Here is a 19,016-nt window from a genome sequence, read left to right on the forward strand (position 1 = left end):
TGATTTTGTGAAAATGGATCGTGTAGAAAAAATAGGGACTGTCAGGTTTGGATGCCCTGGAGAGAAGCTGAGGAAAGGAGAAGGGCCAGAAGTAGAGTATGAATATGAAGAGCGAAGTGCAAGGGCCAGTCCTAAACCCAAGCCAGGAAATTCCTTCTCCTTTTCTCCGATACTTCATCAACCATTCCTGCCCCTCCCCAGTCTCCAGATACCCACCCTGACCTCCTACAACAGCCAGAACCCACCTCTGTCACCCTCCATTGGAATCATTAATCAGATGTCCATTTCCTTCACTGCACTGTAAGCTCCCTGAGACAGCAGACATGCTTTCAATAACTGTCTATTCAGCTCCTGGGACAGTGCCTGTTACATCATAGAAGTGCATTAAGTGAATGAATGTCCCCAGAACATGAACTAACAATATTGACATGAAAGTTGTGCCCTTTTATGAATGAAATTGCCTTTAACGAGCTAACCATTTACAGTATTGTTTCTCTGGGGAAATGTATTTCTGTTTCTGAACAGCTGATTTATAAGTGAACTCTTGAGGACGATGTGTTCATAGGTTGGAGCCTGCCTATTCAAAACTGCAATTCCAAAGCCAAAAGATAAATTAACCTTTATATGGTGTGTTCTTTTACAGTATTAGCAACCAGGCCTGCATCCATGGTCATCACTATGTAAAACCACATCAGCAGTTACAGTCTCAGAGAGTGGACGAGTCATTAGTGACCATGGGTGGCATTCCCTGGGCTAGATGATTTACATTCTTCCCCCTATGTACTTCTCCTTCCAAACCTTTTTGGCAGATGCTACCTTCGCTTTACAGAAAGAAAACTAAGACTCAGTCACTTCAAAGTACGTGAGATGGCTGGGCTCCTAAACCCCTCCACTGCCTCAGTTTCCTAATTATAACATGGGGATAAATATGTTGCTTATATTATAGGTTGTGCTGATTACAGACTTATAATATCCATACAGTGCTTAGAAACTGTTCCCCTGCATACTAATCCCTCATTAAATGTTAGGGCTCAGATCCTTCTGCAGATCCAGGGTTTGTGCCTAAATCCTTCGCACAAAGCCCATGCTGTTTCTAGTTAGTGATTAACATGTACTTTGAAAGCCATGGAAAAACTGCTACTAATCTACTCTAGAGCCCACATGTGGTCCTCCCTCCACCCACCCTGCTCCCTGTACTTGTCTGTTTCAGTGAGATTCCAGGAAGGGGTGGGGTGTGGAGGACAAGAAATGTGAATATGTGAGGGCTGTGAAGGTGTGCAAGGGAGAATGGAAGAGTCGCTCTCAGTTCTTAGACTATCCAAAAGTAGCTCTGGATCCAAGGATGCTGGAAGGAGGGTATCTGCCAGGTGCCAGGTACCTCTTTGCAGTCATCCTTATGGGTCTTTTGAGAGAAAGCACTTAGCATCCTCCTAGGTGCAGAGTAAGAGCTTAGTGAATGTTTCTAAATCTGTGTCTGTCACTCATTCTGTGATAGGAAACAATTACTTCAGCCCAGCTGGTGTGGTTCAGTAGTTGAGCATCCACCTATGAAGAAGGAGGTCATGGTTCGATTCTGTGGTCAGGGCACATGCCTGGGTTGTGGGCTCAATAGGGGGTGTGCAGCAGGCAGCTGATCGATGATTCTTTCTCATCATTGATGTTTCTATCTCTCTCTCCCTCTCCCTTCCTCCCTGAAATCAATAAAAATATATATATTTTAAAAACCACAATTACTTTAATTATGGTTTTATTGGACTACTACTGGGCCCTCCCCCAAATAGTTTCTTCCAAGAGTGGGGAAATTAGAGAACTTGGTTTGTCTTAAAGTCCTCCCTGCTTTCATGTCTGTATTGACAAAGAATTGTCTGTCCTTTCAAACTCCCAGGAAAAGTAAGCCTAACTACTCCTACCTCCTGCTCTCTTGGAAACTTAGAAAAGAGCTTTAGCTCTAGCTGGTTTGTCTCAGTGGATAGAGCATTGCCCTGCAGACTGAAGGGTCCTGGGTTCGATTCCGGTCAAGGGCACATGCCCAGATTGTGGGTTCAATCCCCAGTAGGAGGCATGCAGGAGGCAGCTGATCAATGATTCTCATCATGGATGTTTCTATCTCTCTCTCCCTTTCCCTTTCTCTCTGAAATAAAAATATATACTTTTTTTAAAAAAAGAAAAGAGAGCTTTAACTTTGCTGCAAATTATTGATGAATCAGGGAATTTATAACATTCCCAAGTTTATCATTAATGCCCATTTTGACTAGTTTAACCATAGAAAATATGTTGTTATTGTCATAAATAGTTGCCACTCTATCATCATTTATTCACTGACGAAGGAAACACTGAGGCTCCCTAATGACCCCATGATTTGAAAAATTTCAAGAATGTCAAGTTTGATGTGGGTTTGGGAGAACCTGAGATGGGATGGTCTCAGTCCCCGAAGCTCCTCTGTTCGCTGCCCAGCCCAGGGAGCTCTCTTCCATCCTCCACACCATTTAGGGTCTCTACTGGCCAAATCCCACTTAACACACAGTATTTTGAAAAGCCTTAACTTGTGTATGTAATGGTACTCTCTAAATCAGGGGTGGGGAATCTTTTTTCTACTAAGGCCATTTGGATATTTATATCATCATTCATGGGCCATACAAGATTATCAACTTAAAAATTAGCCTACTATATTTGGTCAAACATTTAATTAACTCATCCCTAATGCCTTGGCAGGACCAGACCAAATAATTTATCAGGCTGTATAAGGCCAGATTTTCCCCACCCCTGCTCTAAATAATCAGTTTCATTGCTTTTCAGTTTCATCACCTCATCTTCATTTATTCATTCAACACATAGGCCTTAATAAACAGCTACCATACACCATTTACTAAGACAGGAGATGGGAAGATCAGACAATGCTGTGCAAGCACATTGTCTCTAAACTTTCTGTCAGCACTGAGCTCAGAGTCCAACCACACACTTCATCTCAGAGTCCTAGCAGCTGCCACACTGTCCATGGCTAAGGCCTAGAGGCCCTGGGATTAGAAAGACCAATAGTCCTTCCAGAAACCCCCTCCTGCCCTTTGTGGTTCACCCTCTGCTCATCTTGGATTCTGCTTCCTTACAGAATCCTGTCTCTCCCCACAGTTCTTTAGATTAACTAAGGCATCTGTTGTATCATCTGCCTGGCTTTTTATTTAAATTGTTATATTTTCTGCACTTAGCTTAATACTTAGCACATAAGGGCAATTAATTCAACACCTGTTTATTGGATGGTTGCTAGTTACCCTGTGAGTAAGGTTGCCAGATTTAGCAAATAAAAACACAGAGCACCCACTTAAATTTGAATTTCTGATAAACTGTGAACATAATTTTAGTATAAAGTATGTCCTGCAACTTCAAGGACACCCTACTATGAGGTGCTGGAGGTGTGCTGAGGAGGTCTCAGGATCATAGTCCAGTGCGGGAGGCAGACATGGTTCTTAAAATGTAAAATGGCAGATCCAGTGATAGAGGAATTTTCTCGGGGCTCCTTTCAGCGTGAAATAAACACAGTCAATGTCAAGTCCTCCCACTGGCACGGGCCTGCCCCCGGCCGTCCCACCTGCCACGTTGCTCCTTAGCTTCCCCTGAGAGGCTCCTGTTTAAACAGCAGCACAGTGTTCACCCGGGCAGCCGTGCTCCACTAAGGCTCCGCAGCCTTTCCTACCATGCTGTTGACAAAGCCAGTTCCTGTCTCTTCTTACTCTAGGGCTGCGTGATGTTACATCCTGTGAGAGTTACTTTGTACGCTTCCTAATGAACTTCATCCTCTTAATATTCCCCTCATCATGCTAGACATATTGTTTTGATGTTTAGTTCTATTTCCCAAATGGCCAGCTACCCAATCCAATTTAGTGTCATAAGCAGTTTTAAAGAGAAAGTTTTCCATCCTATCATCTAAGTCAGTAGTTCTCAACCTTCTGGCCCTTTAAATACAGTTCCTCATGTTGTGACCCAATCATAAAATTATTTTCGTTGCTACTTCATAACTGTAATGTTGCTACTGTTATGAATCGTAATGTAAATATCTGATATGCAGAATGGTCTTAGGCAACCCCTGTGAAAGGGTCGTTCGACCGCCAAAGGGGTCTCGACCCACAGGTTGAGAACCGCTGATTGTTTAAGAAGATGAAGCATTTCCCTGTGTGTTTCGTAAGTTACCCCAGACTCCCAACTCAAGCTGGTCATGTCCACCCTTTCACCAAGTGTCCCACCTGCCTCGTCAGAGAGGCGTCTGGTTTGATAAAGAGACACTTCTTTCTTTGCATCTTACTTTGGCATTGGCTACAGATGTTTTTGCATTTTGTTAATTGGTTCCTGATTTGGAATTATAGAATAGTTTTCAAGTAGACTAACTTCTTCATAACCCATTGACAAAGTAAACATGACATATGTACTTGACCAGCAGAAGGACCCAGCAGCCTGGTATCTTAAAAGAATCATCATACAGCTCACTATAGGAGCCTTTGAATAATGCCCTACTAGGTAGCTGAGAAAATAGCCCCATTAATATGCATATTTCCTGCTAACTATATCCACCTAGACAAAGATTTTAAAAATATCAGTGTGAAATGGACTCACCTAGATTATTTTCCAAATTAAGTGTGCCAGTAATCCTAGCTCTTTAGCCATTTGCTTATTCTAGAAAAAGTATCTTTTCGAAGCCTGGTATGAAACAAACCTTAGTTTTTGTTTTAAGTGGAAAAATAAATTTTAATATGTTTATCTGATGCTAACTTGAAGTTGTCCCACTGAAAATTTGCATCAGACCAAGCTAATGGTGCTAGCTTCAAAGAGGAAGGCATGTAGAGGTGGTACATTGTTAGAGACAAGAGTTTCCAGAGAACAGTGGCATCGTGTCCCTACAGACAGTCTAAGCTCAGCACATCCTGTAAGAGATGAAAGGACACGGGACAAGTCTTACAGCCAAAGTTTAAGCATCTGATCTAAAATCTGGAAGAAGCCCTAAAATAGCTTTATCTCATCCTGTCTGTTTTTCTCTTGTTTTACATTAATGGAAATTGATACATGGTGTGACATACTAATATTTAACATATTTACAATGTTTATTTGTCTCTTCCTACTGGACTGTAACTTCCATGGGACAAGAATTTTTGTCTTTGTTTACTCATGTATCTTCAGTAACTGGCAAATATAAGTGCTCAGATATTTGTTAAAGAATGAATTAATGAACCATTTAGTCAATGAATGAATAAGTGACTGGATGAGAGGATAGTTATATAATTCATATAGTGTTCATAGTATAAGCTGATACTTTTCTTTCTTTATTAGCCATTTGAACTTGACAAACAGTGAAAGATAGTTTCATAACTAATGGTTGGGGAGAGAGAGGTAATATAGATAAGAAATATTTTATATTCATAGTCTCAGATAAAATTTGCTCATCTTGTAGTTTCTGCTATAAAATAATCTAAATTGAGCAGTTATTTAAAAAGAATAGTGAGTAAATGAGATATCCAACTGTACTACTATTGTAGCTTATCAGATCTTAAATTATAAAGTGATTTCAGGGCTTATTTGGCAAGATACTTGCTTTCTTTGAAGCCCCTGATTGCTCCTCATCTTGTGTGAGAAGAGTACAGTAGGCCCCTATGTGTGTCCATGTGCCAAGCCTGCACTATTCTCTGAATGAGACCTCAGCTTCTCAATGAGTGTTGACTGACTGCTTTCTCCTTTCCATTCCTTCCTTTAACAAAAGATTTAACTGTCACAATGCCACTTCCACTTTCAGAGGGGAAAAGATATGCATGGTAACAAAAGAAGCTTATATAAAGGAATGACTAAAAGTAAAAACAGTTTTTAAGATCTTCCTGGAATAAGAACATATTAAACACAATCTCTTTAACCATCTATGATCTTTTGTATCTAACTGCCTGCATAGCATTCACATCTAAGTATCATAATGTATATAGCAGGTGAGGGTAACCCTAAAGAGGAATATGAATTAGTTTAGAATGATTTCCAACAGAAGGGTTAAAGGTAAAAGGGCTTTTGGACTTTACACTTAGTCAACTGGAAAAATTGAGTTCCATTCCTCTACTAATAGGGTTGTTGATCTTTAACTTTTGTAGCAATCACTTTGTAATAATTATGTTAGCATTGTGATTGGAGTCCTATTAAGGATGATGTAGGCACGTTGGACTTTCATGACCCCAAAAGGAGTGGGGGGTGGAGGCATCTGCCTTCCCTTGCCATTGGCTCTAGTGCAGTGCCTGGTGCCGAGTGGGCACTCAGAACCCATGTGGTGACCGGATGGAGGCAGAGATAGAGGGGACAGGAACAGAGAATGTCTGTTTGAGCTTGGATAGCCAATGAACTGCCCAGGCCTCTGTTTCCTGCTCCATGCAGGGAGGAATTTGATAAATCAGCTTTCTCAGATTTGGTTTCACAGTCTTAGAGACACAAAATTCTTAGAAAAATGTATGGTAAAGTTTGTTGAGGAAATGCTATGTCAATGTTAAATAAGTTTGTTTTTTCTCCCAAAGGATTTGTCAGGGCCCTCCCCTGTGAGGATCCATTGTGAGCCCCCAAAGGAGATGCAGTTTGCACAGTAGGATCCAGGATGGTCTCTCCCAGGAGTGATATTCTGTCAGTTGGAGTGCCCCCACATAGGGCTGACTTTATTGACCAAAGCAGGAAGTTCTGCTGTGCTGAAAATGGGTCACAATGTGACCGTGTATGCACATGCTGGCATTTTCATTTCCCAGGATGGAATTGACTGATCCAATTGATTGACAGGAGATCAGAACTCTGCCTGTTGCCCTGACATGCCTCTCCCTGGATCCTCACTCACCCCAGGCCCTGCCTGGCATAGACTTTTGCCCGTCCAACCCCAACTCCAGCTTCACTACTCTGAAGAATATTGCCACTGTGATAGGAACCTCAGGTTATCATGCTAACAACTGCAGCACCCCTAAATTCATTGGGTCATCTTGCATATAGAAACCCTGAAAGTAACCTTCAGTATTCTCCTCAAAACTGTATATAAGCTGTTGGGGCTTGTAGTGAAGTTCTGGAATCTCAGTTTCCATAGTGAATCCATCTGTAATCTTCACTTAAAATCTTCCTTTAAGGCCTTTTCTCCCTGCTAGCACCCACAGCTTTTATAAAATATCTGTGACCATCCCTGCATTCTCACAGGTCAGTCTGTGGAGTGGAGTGGTGGCAACCACACATCTTTGTAACAGCCTCACCTAAGGCTAGGTTGAGGGAGCACACCCAAGGCCACCTGTAATGCACAAGATGACTTAAGGATAAAACTCAGATGCCTTAGTCCTTAAGCCTCTGTTTCATTCCATCTCCATGTTAGCATAATTATCTCCAACTCTGTCACATTTTTGGTGCCAAAGAAATATTCATATGCTTTGTCAAGCCCTAAATTTGACAAGCTCTTTTGGGATCTCAAATCTGATATATTTTTTGAAGGGAAAATGGAGAAAGTGCCAGGAAAGATGTCCTCAGCTGGCATGAAGACATATTAACTCCTTATTCACCAGGGATGCCAGAATAACACTAGATCTGAGAAATATTAATGCTCAAGTGTGTGTTGCATGATAATGCATTAACCAGTAAGGAGGGTACCTTGAATTCTTTAATATAATAAATGCATCTACATTTGTGCTATGAAATTCACTCACTCATTCATTCATTCATTCATTCATATTGAGAGCTTACTAAGTGCCAGGTACTGTTCTAGGCAAAAGAGAGACAGCAGTGCTCAAAACAGATAAAGATATTGTCCTTCATATCACTTACATTCTAAAGGAGGTAGAACGAAGACAACAAGTTAGAAAGGCAATTATATACAATATTAGAAGGTGTCAACTGCTACAGAAAGAGGTAAAGCAGAGAAGAGATATAGTGAGTGTTAGCAGAGGACTTGCAACTATAAATTGTATGGTCAGCAAAGGCCTCAGTGGGAAGACCATCAAGTCTGACCTGAAGGTAGTGAAGGAGCGATGGATATCTGGGGCTTTCCAAGTAGAGAAGGACAGACTAAAACAGGAGTTTGCCTGGTGTTTTCTAGGAATGAGGAGGCCAGCATGGCTACTGAGGGGCGGTGAGGGAGCGTAGTGGGAGATGAGGTGGTGGGGATGAACTTGACCCTGCCACTTCCTCTCCTGCCTTTTTCTGAATTGGATTCTGCCAAGGCTTTCATTTTGATATCTTGTTCATATATTCCTCCCATTATATTTTTTTCTGAAAATAGGCCAGACCCTTAGTCATTTCCAGTGAATCTCCCTCCTCTAGTCTCTCTATTCTTCAAGCCATATGCTTGAGCTGAGTAATGATACCTAAATGTTGTGATGTGCACACCTCATCCTTCACCAGCCTGACCATTCAGCATGCTCTATAGTATGGCTTCTCTCTATGCACCAACTGTGTTCCACGTACATGTACAAACATTCTTTTCAACTTTGGTTAAAACACGGTGCTCGGGTCCTTCTGCATCTTAGCTTGTGCCATTTCTCTTGCCCTGAGTGCCCTGCCCACACCTCTGCTTCTATAATCTCCAATCTCCATCTCTGCATCCTCCCTATAGCTTCCCTATCACCGTCCTCCCATGATAATCTCCACTCCCTCTAGACTCCCATTGCCTTTACTTTCCTTACATCCTATTTGGAACTTGGCATACTCATTTAGTCGTGGGATTTTTCTATTCTACATATGTTGGTTGAACATCTCTTCTATGAACATAGAACTCTGTGATGTGTTTTACAGTTAAGTGTCAGGATTCTGCCTTTGAATCCTTGCTCTGCTCATTTCTAGCTGTATGGCCTTATTCATACTGCATACCTCTCTGCATCAGTTTCCTTGTCTGTTAAATGGAGTTAATAATACCTACTTCATAGGGTTAATGGGAAGATTGATGAGTTACTAAATGCGTGATACATTAACAGAGACCTGTTAGCTGCTGCTGTCATTATATTATCATTGTTATTTCCAACTGAACTGTAACTTGGGGGTTATATCTGTTGCCTCATTTCATTTGAGGTATTCATTTCAGAGCTCAATAACTTATGCATAGATTTTACCCATTAAATATATGTTGATGATGATGTTTTATGGTCAGACATAAGACTTTGCAAAAACACCTAAGACTTAAGGTACAGGTTATGTTTTAGTAAAGTTAATATAGGAATAAACCCACTTGCTCTAGTAGCTCAGGGACCAAAACTCAGTTAGCTAGCACAACATCCTCAATTAAAACTTTCATGAAAGTGAGTCTGACTTTCTAATCTGTTGCTATGTATTCACAGCTAGGTTGTTCCATGGATAGGATCCTGGGTTCCTACACTTGGCCCCAGGTTTTAAAATGGAGGATTTGTAATGAAATGCCATACCTTATTTCCCCTCTTAGAACATTGTTGACATTCAGTTTCAAAGTTTAAGTCACTCACTTAATAAATGATGGAGCTTTGATTTGAGCTTAGATCTTTTAAGCCCATAACTCATGTGTTTACTCACTATTTTATCATTAAATTGCCCTTTCAATGTAACTACAGACTACTTCCTTTTAGCCATCTGTTCCAAGTATTTATGGTGATAGAACAGTGAAGAAGATCCTGCCTTCAAAAATCCTGCTCTTGTGTCCTGGTCTGACCTTCTTCTTCCTCCTTTGGGCAAATAAGGGATCGTGATGGGACAGGGAGGAGGCCACTTCCTCCAGCCACCTCCTCCTGTCTTCAGACATTGCTCAGAGTCTGAAGTCACACACACACATACCTACTGCATCCTAGTTAGGCTGAGGGTATTGTATGGGAAGACTGAGTAACAAACAGAATCATAATAGATGCTGTACTTACTTTGGAGTTCATGGGAAAAGCGAGAAGATCTAAAGAGAGAAGAAATACAAAACATGATGCACTTTGGGGTGGGGTAGGGAACATATGACCCAGCACTCCCACTCCTGGGTATTACCTTAAAGAAGTGAAAATTTATGTTCACACAAAACATTATACCTGAATGTTATAGCTGCTCTATTCATACTTACCCCAAACTGAAAGTAACCTAAATGTCCTTCCAGTTAAATGGATACACAAACTGATACATTCCTACAATGGGATTCTACTACAGATACAGGCAGAGCATGGATGCATCTCAAAGGCTTTATAAGTGAAAAAGTCCATCTCAAAAGGTCACATACTGCACGATTTCATCTATATGACATTCTGGAAAAGACAAAATGGTGGGGCTAGAGAACAGCTCAGAGGTCAATGGTCAGGGGAAGGTGATTATAAAGGAGTAGCTTAAGAGAGATTTGGGGGTGAAGGAATTGTTTTGTGTCCTGGTTGTGGTAGTGGTTACAAGATTCCATATATGGTTAAAATTCATAGAACTGATGGGGGTGTCATATTTAATAAATACATAGGTTCAGTTGGGGAAGATAAAAGTCCTGGAAATGGATGGCAGTGATGGTAGCATAACAATGCGAATGTGCTCAATGCCACAGAGATGTATACTTCACAATCATTAAAATGGTAAATTTTATGTTATGTTTACATTATCACAATTTAAATGAGTGGATGAACGAATAAATGAATGAAAAGATAGATAGAATAACAAAATTCATAGAACTGTACATAAAAATAGTAAGTCAGCCCTAGCGGGTTTGGCTCAGTGGATGGAGCATTGGCCTTTGGACTGAAGGGTCCCAGAGTCAATTCCAGTCAAGGGCACATGCCAGGGGTTGCAGGCTCGATCCCTAGTAGGGGGTGTGCAGGAGGCAGCTGATCGATGATTCTCTCTCATAATTGATGTTTCTATCTCCCTTTCCCCTTCCCTTCCTCTTTGAAATCAATAAAAATATATTTTAAACATAGTAAGTCAAATACTTAAAAAGTACTCTGAAAGCAGAGGGTACTGACGGAGATCACAGGGATAAGGGAGGGTATTGAGGAGGTAAAAAAGTGGTCCCTTCAGAGTTCTGATGTTCTGCCACCCCTCATAATTGGTAGCACAGGCCAAAAGCAGGCCTTGCATCCTAAGCCTCCCCCTTTTTCTCTTGGGTGCCTCAGAGAATTGAGTGGCATTTGGGCATTGATTCTTTTTGTGATTCAAATGTAAAATCAGGAGTAATGGGATGAATATTTATGTGTTGGATTGTCAAGCTTTAAAGACAAAAGTCCCCCAATTCAGTGTCTCATGCGGATGGACCCTGCAAACAGGACGTACAATATCCATCTCTGCAAGGTCACAGTACTCATTTATCCTAATCTGCATGTGCTGATCAGACTCTGACTGAATGAGAAGAGCCATTTTTCAGAGGAGCCAACTACCCATGAAGGCATTTGCTCGCCCTCTTCATTGTAGTAGAGCTGCTTTCATTTGTGTGCTGTCATTCACGAGATCTAACTCTGATTGACCTCGTAAGGACCTGGTGGTCAGTACAAGACTCTGGATGCCCTCAACGTTAAGAAGAGTTTTTGTTCTGTTTTCAGAACCTGCTCTTTCTCCAGGCTCTTTCTAACACAAAAACTCAGTCCTGACAGGACCAGTTGCTTCTGATAATGATGATGATGATGTTGACAATGACATTAATAATGATAATGGTAGCAACAACAGCTAACCTAGTATACTTTTTGTGTGCCCAGCACTGTGTTAACTCTTTGCCCAGATCAACTGGTTGAATACTATGAACCTTATTACATAGGCACTATTATTAGCCTCAATGTACAAATGTGGAAACTGGGACAAAGAGAAGTTAAATGTGTTGCTTCAGGTCACTCAGCTCTCAAGTAGTGGGCCTAGAACTGGATCTCAGGAAGTTGGCTCCAGAGGATCTACTATCTCTTATCCCTTCTAGCATGAACGCTGAACTCATTTGTACAGAATTCATCTCCCTTCATGATCCAGCCCTGCCCCCTTCTTAAGCCTCGTTAGGCTCTTGCAATGACAAGCTCTCGTGGTCTGTGATCATGCCCAGGCTCTCTCACTGTTCTGTCTGCACAGACTGTTGCCTCCATCTGGAAACCTCTTTGCTCCTCTTGTCTATCTGGAAAACTCTCCTTTCAAATCTTATACCCGTGCTACAGCTCTGTGATCCTGTTCCAGACAGTACCCTTTGCTCTGTGCACCCACTGCCGAATGGACATGTTGCTCCATAGCACCCATTATGTCATTTGTTATGCCCTGGCCACACCAAGCTTGTCTCCTTATCAGGCCTTTGTGTTTCCTGTTCCCTGGGCTCGATACATATTCCCTGATCTTTGCATGTCTGCTTCCTTCTCATTGTTCAGCTCTCTGTACAGATGTCACCTTCTCAGAGAGGCCTTTTCAGGACAGCGAGTCTAAACTTGTTCTCCTACCAATCACTCTCTATTCCATATAATAGCTGTCTCCATTTCTTCATAGCACTTCATTTTCACTATTTGAAATTATCTGTGTTCCAGTTATCTATTGCCACACAGCAAACTACTCCAACTTAGTTGCTGAAAGCAAGAACCATTTCATTGTATTTCACAATTTTGTGGGTCAGATATGTGGGCAAAACTTGACTGAGTGATTCTTTGTATTGTGTGGCATCAACTGAGGTCACTCAATGTTCAGCTAGTGGCTGGGCTGGACTGAAAGGTCCAAGATGGCTTCACTCTAATGTCTGGTGCCCCAGTTGGAAGGACTTTAAGGCTGGGCTCAGCTGGGACTGTAGGCAGAAGGACTTCCATGTGGTGACTCCAACATGGTGGCCTTGGGGTTGTTGGACTTCTTAGAGGGGGGATTGCTTCCCTCACAATGAGGTTCCAAGAGGCCCAGGTGGAAACTGCAAAGCTTCATGTGACCTAGTCCCAGATGTCCCAGCGTGTTACTTCTGCACATTCTATTGGTCAAACAAGTCACCAAGGCCAGGTCAGAATCAAGGGGAGGGGACATAGACCTCACCTCTTAATGCAAGGAGTGGCAAAGAATTTGTGGCTAACATTAGTCTACTACATTAAATTTTTTAAAAAGAAGTGAAAAAATAGGCTTATCTGCCCCACTTCTTTACAATGTCAATTCTTTGAAGGCAGGATCTTAGTCTTCTGTAATACTGCATCCTCAGCACCCAGAAAAGTATCTACACATGGTAGATGCCAACAGATACTTGCTGAATTTCTGTATAAATGAAAGAATAAATGAATAGGCAAATGAATTAATGAAAAAATAAATGATTAAAAATTGAATGAGTATTTAGATTTCTGACACTCTGGTATGGAAATGTCTTAAAAAACAGATTCTGATTTTTTTTTATCTTTTATCCTCAGTTCCTGATACAGTCATCTGCACTAATAGATGCTCGGTAAATATTTGCCAAATGAATTAATGCATTTTAATTATTATCGTTAAAGGAGATAAAATGACTTATTCCAAGCACATACATAGGTGTTGAATTAATAATGCCTTATACATAGGAAAGTCAATTTATATATTTATTTAATAAATAAAAATTAAATGGATCAGATTCCTACTTCCCTGACTTCTTCCCCTCTCCCTTTCTCTCTGTAACAGGCCGTGTAAGAGGCTCTCTAGGGAGAAGGCAGCAGCCATAACAGAACCTTCCAGTCTGATCATCTTTGGGTGGGGGCAGGGACCTTACTCCTGGCACCTTTCTCCTTGCATGACTTCCAAGTCTAATTCACTTTGAGGTCATTACGATGAGGCTGAGATGATGATCTGAACAGCTCAGAAGGCTAGATTCTAACTCCTTGACCCTCTCAAGGAGGAGCAAGTGAGATTACAGCTCTCATAACATTCTGGCATTGTTTTGCCCTTGCACAAGTGTGTGCTTGCAGGAAGTTCTGAAAGCCATGTGTTGGATCCAGAGAGGGAGTGGGAGTTGGCATTTGACATGCCATCACTCCCCAGTAAGCAGGAATGGGACTTGTGGGCTAGCGTTTGAGCCCACCTAGAAAAGGCTCAGCTCCTGGGGGACAAGTCCTCCTCCTTCACCACATGGCTTCAGACAATTTACTTGAACTCTTCAGGGCTTCAGGTACCTTCCATTTTGTGTTTTTATTTCCCTATCTGAAGCTGGAGTATGTGTGTGTGTGTGTGTGTGTGTGTGTGTGTGTGTGTGTGTTTTGTTTTGTTTACAATCCTAATCTGGGCAACTCTAGAAAAAAATTCCAAGTTTAAGGAAGCCCTGTTTTGACCACAGGTGACTAGTAAGAAAGAAGTTCTGTATATGAGCTTCAGTTTTATATCCCACATATGAGTGAAATCATATGGTTCCTAGTTTTTTCTGTCTGGCTTATTTCACTTAGCATGATAGTATTTTCAAGATTCATGTTGTTGCAAATGGCACTATTTCTTCCTTTCTTATGGCTGAGTAGTATGCCACTGTGTATATGTACTACATCTTTATGTAGTCCTCCATCAAAGGACACTTGGGTTGTTCCCATGTCTTGGCCACTGTGAATAATGCTGCTATGAGTATAGGGGTGCATATATTTTTGTGAATAAATTTTTCAAAATTTTCAGGTAGATCTCCAGACTGTTTTCCATATTGGCTGTGCCAGTTTACATTCCCACCAGCAGTGAATGAGGGTTCCTTTTTTCCACAACCTCTCCAACAATTGTTATTACTTGTCTTGTTTATCATAGCCATTCTAACAGGCGTGAGGTAGTATCCAATTGTGGTTTTCATTTGCATTTCCCTAATAGCTAGTGAAGTTGAGCATCTTTTCATATATCTGTGAGTCAGAGGGAAGGGGGTGAGGAGGCAATAAAGGGTGAAGGGGACCAGACATATGGGACAGAAGGTGATTTGACTTTGGGTGGTGGGCACACAATGCAATATTCAGATCATGTATCATAGAAACATACACTTATATAAGCTTTTAAAAAATATACTTTTATTGATTTCAGAGAGGAAGGGAAAGGGAGAGAGAGATTAAGACATCAATGATGGGAATCATTAATCAGCTGCCCCTCACACCCCTCATGGGGGATTGAGCCTGCCATTAGGCATGTGCCCTTGACTGGAATCGAACCCAGGACTCTTCAGTCCGCAGGCCAGCACTCTATCCACTGAGCCAAACCAGCTAGGGCCACTTATATAATCTTATTAACCAGTGTCACCCCAATAAATGTAATAAAGTAAAATAAAGAAGAAGTACTGTATAAAATTCCCTACTTTAAAATAAGACTGGTCTTTTTAACCCAATGCTGGTCTCCTTGATGTATTAGATTTTAAAATTTTTATAAAAAATTGTTTCTTGGGGTCAAGAAATAGATTTTAAGACTCCTGGGTCTTGACAGTACTAAATTTTTGTCTTTCCCAAGCCCCAGAGAGTATTGATTGCCTCTCAGGTTAAAGAAGTGCTACATAATGCCTCACGGCTTGGGGTGTTTTATTACACGGCATTTACTGGAAGCATCAGGTATTTGGAATATTATTTTTAAAAACCTGTTTTATTTAAACCTCACCAAGCTAGGACAAGAATTTTCAAAGGAAAAGGCCAACTCAGTTCTGCTTCTGCTTTGGCTAATTCTGGGCTGATGCACTCCCTCCCTGTTGGTCCCCAGACTGGCCTAGTTTAAAGAACAAATTAGAGAATAAGAGTTTTCAATCTTAGGGAACATTGCCTACCATAAGACAATTTTAAAGATTAGAACTTCATCCTTGTAAAAGCAGTTAATAATTTTGAGACTCCACCATGTGCCAGATACTGTATTAAGTGATTTCCTATACATTACCTTATTATTCATGAAAAATGATACTTAGAGGAAAATGGGGCTTCGTGAATATAGTAACTTGCCCTTGTACACACAGCTGATCAGAAACAGAGCTGGGATTCAAACCTATGTCATCTGCCTCCAAATTGTCTGCCTTCCACAGGACTTTGCCTTTGCATTCTTCCAGGGCTGACTGATTTCTCTGATTGTTTTCTTAGGGAAGGTGCTTTAACTGTAAGAGCCTTGCTATGTTCTTATTTAATTCCTTCAGTGTTTTAATTGCTTTAATTTATTTTCAAATATTTTCTCCCCATCACTGGCTTTTCTTTTCATGATCCTGGGTTCCTCAAAGAGAAATTCTTAATTTGATGAAGACCAGGTTATCTTTGGGGTGTGTGTGTGTGTGTGTGTGTGTGTGTATTGTGCTTATGGTATTATATTTTAAAAATCATTGTGTAACTCAAGGTTACAAAGATTTTTCTCCTAAAAATGTTATAATTTTAGTAATTATATTTAGATATACATCCCACTTTGAGTTAATTTCTGTATACCTTGTGAAGTATGGAATGAAGTTCTGTTTTTCGCATATGGGTATCCAATTGTTCCAACACCATTTGTTGAAGATTGTCCTATCTCCACTGAATTACCTTTGCAATATACATGTGTTGGTCTGTTGGTAGGCATGTGTTGGTTTATTCTTTTACAGTGATCTCTTTACTATTTCTATTCTAATGTCACACTGTCATGTACTAAAATAAGTCCTGAAGTTGGATAACATAAGTCCTCCAGCTTTGTACTTTTTCAAAGTTCTCTTGTCTGTTGAGGTCCTTTATCATTTCTTTAGCTTTTAGTTATTCAGGCATATGGTTATAAAACAGCATCTAGAAATCTAAACATAACTTAAAATTCAAAGTTATTAAAGAGTAATCTGGAAACTTTCCATAATCCAGCTTCACCAGGAAATGAGGTACTCTAGGTACTTCAGATTCCATTTGGTTAATCAAAATTGTTCCATATACCTTTCGTGGATTGCCAATTTAAAAAAATAGAATATAAAAATTTATACCAGAATTAATGTTTCAGAAGATATCTTGGGCCCTAGAGTATCTTAGTCACAGTGAGCATTGGTTGCCGATGTCCTGGCAAAGTGGAGAATTACTGATTAAAGGGAGTTTATTTGGTTACATTGCTGCCTGCAATGGTATCTATTCTACTTGTGACTTAGAGGAAACCTTTTTTCAGATATCTGAAGTGTTATCATTGAGAGTGATGTGCATAGCATTTTAGTATCTGTCTCTTTCAGTAAAGAACATACTTGTTCTCTTTAAATTTGCTGTCTGCTGAAGACAATGAGTTGTAGTATTAATTGATCCCTGATAATGTTAGCTACCACTGCCACAGTGTGACAGTTGAAAAACTACTTGTTCTCTTTGGGCCTCAGTTTCTTCATTTGTAAAATAAAAGGTTTAACTAGCTAACCTTGAGTGGTTCATCCAACTCCAATAATTCTTTGACTTTTTTGTAGTAACTTCATTGACTTAAAAATCACAATCCTTTTCAAAATAATTAAACAAAAACTCTTAATGGCAAAAAGCACTGTGGTAAGTCAGACCGGGAGCTTTTTAAGTCAGAAAGTAGTGATATTTGATATATTACAGATAGCCTAATACCACTGCATGATTCTACTTTTAACTACGGCCAACTCTGAGAAAGTAAGATGACATTTATGGTTCCTGGTACTGTGTCCTGTTGTGGTCCTTGAAACCCATATTCTGAGATGCTCTTTAGCTTCTCAGATTAAGGAAAGGAGAAAGAATGGCTCTAAGAGAATGGCCCTAAGAGAATGACTCTAAGCCCAGGCTACTCCAAAGGTTCAGTATACTCCTTAATTGGCAGGTTAGATTTTCAAATGTATCTCCCAAGTACATGGTATAGTATTGAAACCAAGAAGACTTTAAAAAATATCTACATCATTTCCTATGCCAAAGCATAACAGAGCTACTCTTGTCATATTCCTATCTGTTCATTGCTATATAGTATGGCCCCCAAAAATGTATACACACACTTTGAATAATTATAAAGGCAATGTTTATTAAAATACGTTTCATTTTCAAAATTGAACTATCATCTGTTAAAGTGTGTATACATTTTTGGGACATGCTGTACTAATAGAATGAGAAGCTCCAAGAGCATTAAGTTTGCTAGAGAATACAGAATATAACTATGAATTAAAATACTAGTAATAAAAGGAACACTTATTGAGCCTATTTATTGAGCACTTATTGGATGCAAGGTGCTGTATGAAGAATTTATTATATTTAATATAATGTAATCCTCCCAACAATCTCAAAAACTCAGAGAGTTCATGTTCCTTGCACAAGGTCACACAGTAGTAAGTGGCAAAGTTGGTCATCAGTCTATATCTGTATCAGTCATGGAGCTTAAATTCTTAGTGACTACATCAGAAACTATCTCTCATAACTTAACCAGCTCATTTAGAGAGTAATAGAATTTGTAGTATGAATTAGAATGATCTTCTAAACAAAGAACACCAAGGACTGATAATTTGCTATGGGGTAGGCTTAATGGAAGAAAGAACTCATACAAGGTTTCCTGAGAAATTGCTTTGAGTTATATTTTGAGATGAAGAATATGAGTTGACCTAGAGAGAAAGGTGAGTTCATGCTTAGGGGACCTACTATAAAGATACAAATGAACAAATGATATGTTTAGGGAGCAACACACAGACTTAGTCATTGCAGGGCAAGAGCCAGAAATAAAACTGATGTCATGGGGTGAAAATCCAAGAGATTTCACTTTATTATGGTAGGCACTAGCGAGCCACTCTCAGTTCTTAAGCAAGGGAGGATACATAATTAAAACTGTATTTGATTTTAAAATATATCCTACAACTTATGTAGGATGGATATAAGCTTTAAATGCATCAGGGAAGGTCAAGAGAAAATTCCTTAGTAAAATGTATTTGATACCCGGCAAATTATTTTCAGGAGTACTATGCAGCTTGCCTCATCAAGGTCCTATGGCCTTAATAGTGCAGGGACAATATATTTAGCCCCCAAATGAGAGGCCTGGAAGCAGATTTTACACAATGTTCAGAAATAAAGGTGATTACATTTGTTTCCATTGTCACTGGTATTGTGCAGTATGCATAAAAGGAGCACACAGGGGTTATAGATTAGTCAGGCAAATAACTCTCAAATTGAGTTGAATTGAAGTCCACTTTTGGGTGACTCCTGGGTGAGGGCTAGTGTATTTGGTAAACTATAGTTGGGTCTGTTCCATTATAAATCCACTAATAC

General features: G+C 40.2%; 1 protein-coding gene across 1 annotated transcript in view; it reads left to right on the forward strand.

The window, feature by feature from the left end:
- The window catches only part of GRIN2B (glutamate ionotropic receptor NMDA type subunit 2B), a 442,854-nt gene that overhangs the window by 411,901 nt on the left and 11,937 nt on the right, over positions 1 to 19,016 (forward strand).

Source organism: Myotis yumanensis, unplaced genomic scaffold (assembly GCF_028538775.1).
Source record: "Myotis yumanensis isolate MYYU_CA2020_CCGP unplaced genomic scaffold, mMyoYum1.0.hap1 SCAF_3, whole genome shotgun sequence".
In the NCBI taxonomy this organism is placed as follows: domain Eukaryota; kingdom Metazoa; phylum Chordata; class Mammalia; order Chiroptera; family Vespertilionidae; genus Myotis; species Myotis yumanensis.